We start from the raw sequence: 3,160 nt of genomic DNA, 5'->3' as shown, positions 1-3,160 counted from the left end.
ATAAAAAAATTAAACTAATAAATAATATTAAATTAATCAGGAACAAATTAATAATAATCTCAAAACAATTTAATATATATAAGAACCATCCAAATTTAATATTCAACTAGTTCATATATCGTCTAAATTTATCAACAAAAAAAAATCCAAAATCATCATAGCATGTTTAACGATCTTGAGTCTCCGAACGTTAGTCTTGAACAGTTAATGAAGATGAAAAACTTGGAACTTTCTTTTACGTGTAGTGGTTGGAGTAACATTGTTACACGGCTGGGTCTCACCAATAACATCCAAATTCTTCATGTCACTCAAAACAGTCTCCTATATCATTTGAAAACCACATAAAAAGACAAACAAAATAACTCAAACATAAGGGAAACAATTTAAAATTATTGGAAGATAGATAAATGATACAACAAACAGCTGGAAATATAGGTTTTACATTAAAATAAAAAAACTAACCGTGGTTGAATCAAACAGGTTTGTATTCTTTCTCCTGAAGACATTATTTCATATGTGCTTTTGTTCTTTAGCATTTCGTCCTACAAAACAGTAAACTAGGTTAATTGAATATAATCAGAACAAGTCACATGACTAGACTCTAAATTGAGCAGAATATCAAGCCATGATCATTATTAGACCACAGGATATGTTCGTTATACAATTAAACTAAAAATGGAGTCCAACCTGATGGATGCCACTTTCATGGGAAAAAGCATTAGCACCAACAATCATTACCACCCAATAACTCTCCTTTGCATTTCATATATATATATATATATATATATATATATGTTCACCAAACAGTCATGAGAGACATCCATCAATATATTCATGATAAAGACTAGATAATGGAGTTCAAAAACAAATAATAGGGAAAACCACCCTTTTCAATCTTTTGATACAAATGTCAAACAGAATCATGCACCATCTTCAAGTGATTATTATCTACAAGAACTGAAGCATAATACTCACCTCTTCCAAAGAAGCATTACCAGCTCTCTCTCCGATCCGTTTATTGTTACATATACTTGTGTTGCACCTGAAGAAATCCCCTGGAATCTTCCACAAACGTCAGCATACTACAGTTGATCATAGGCAAACTAAAAAAATAACTATTGTATATACCTCTATAGTATTGGCAACAGCCAGTCCTAGATCATTATTGGCAATGTATAGCACAAACGACATTCTCAATGCCAGGAGTGTTGGCTTTTATGTCAGCAACGAGTTGTCCAAACTCACGAGGCAAACAATAGCCAACGGTATCAGCGATGTCAATAGTTATTGCACCTGCTTTGATAACCTCGCTCAGGATCTCGTATAAGAATTCTCTATCCGACCTGTTAACAAGCATATATGGTACACGATTCCATAGTTAACAAACTCTATCAGGATTGACCATCAGGTCACATATAAATTACTTTTCACAATAACATAAATTTAAAAAAAGTACTTCAAAAAAAGGAATTACATATGAGAGTTCTTTGTTTAACATGTTGATCCACGGTCATCACTTTGAGGTTGCTCAAGTAATTGAGTTTCCTCCCCCACTTCCCTATGACTAGACCCCTCACCTCTCTCTATTTCGTTTCCCTCTCATCACTATGAGGTTGCTCAAGTAATTGAGTTTCCTCCCCCACTCCCCTATGACTAGACCCATCACCTCTCTTTCTCTCTGGTTGGTCTTTTTGAGTTGGGTTTATAGGTGTAGATAAACCCATTTAAGCACAATATTTAATTAAAATGTCACTGTAATCAACATAAGTTCTTAGTGTTGGAGTCAGTACCTTATGTCTTTGAAATTCAGAATAGGGAGTTGATGGCCTCAGAGAATCCAAGTAATACAACGGGGCAGTAGGCTCTCCAACTCTTTTGTCTATCGAATCATCCTCTTGTAAGATATTCTAAATCACCATAAGCTAGAATATTTGATATGGAATATTCTCTGATGTTTTCCCATAATAAGAACCCGTAGTCATAGTGTTTGTACCTAGCAATGCCAATAAAAATTGACAACAATCTGAAGTTTCCTTTATCTTAGCTTCTAGTCTTGCCAATTAAACATCTATTAACAATGGAGAATAAATGGTATCAAATTGGTGGCATATTCTTTCTTCTAAACTTAATCAAGTTAGTTAGATTGCCCAAGTATCCCAAATTCATGATAACCTGTGTAGAGGTAAGTTCTTCATCAAAGTCAGTTTTGTGAGCAACATCATCTTTCTTAGGTAACCGTAACCCGATGATATTTCATAAATCTTTATAGTTGTATTGCCAATGATTTTGGAATCTACACACTATGTAGTATCATTGAATACCAAAAGAATAATCTTCACATAAGCTGAGTTAGCACAATATTCCAAATTTCCAGTCTCTGGTGCTTTTCAATCCCCCCAACTTGATATCTTTTTCACTCTTGAGATAGGCTTTGGCCTGCAGAAAACCAAGCACAACCATTGTTCATACGCTTGCCTTAGAAAATGTACAAATAGATAGAAACAACGCAGAGAAGTATCCACAATTGAAAATAGAATATAAACCTAATTTTACAATATAATCATAATAAGGTCACATGTGAGTAGAAATTTATTTGTTAATTTGCTGTATATAAATATTATGTACTTCAGAAAAAGGAATTACATATGAGAGTTCTTTGTTGAACATGTTGATCCACGGTCATCATGCTACTTATTAACACTGAAATTCCCTAGCTAATAGATGTTCCAAGGCTTAACTTAGCTTTTCATTTACTTATATGCTTTCATCTTTTCCCACATATTTGATGTGCACTCACTAAACCAAAGCTGATCAAACAGAGTCCTTGAACTTCGTACCTCTTTGAAACTCGCTATTGAATGACTTTCTAGTCTAATGCTGTTAACCAAGGTTCATCAGAGATGGGTGACCCTTCATATTTTAGCAAAACCATGTCTAAAGATGACTTCCAAAAAGTAGTTACAGCTTTGAGGATTAATGTGATGTTTTTGAGGTATCATGGAGCCACCACAAGGCCCATTGTGCAACACCATCACCAACAAATCATCTACTTCCAACAGGGATGAGAGGCCAACAAATCATCTACTTTTTTGGCAAAGTAGTTGTTCCAGCACCCCCAGGTTGCCTCTGTTACTTATTCAAGTTTATCATATATTATATT

This window comes from Cynara cardunculus (genome assembly GCF_001531365.2).
Source record: "Cynara cardunculus var. scolymus isolate 2C chromosome LG 5, CcrdV1, whole genome shotgun sequence".
NCBI classification, from domain to species: domain Eukaryota; kingdom Viridiplantae; phylum Streptophyta; class Magnoliopsida; order Asterales; family Asteraceae; genus Cynara; species Cynara cardunculus.
This window is presented reverse-complemented; position numbering follows the sequence as displayed.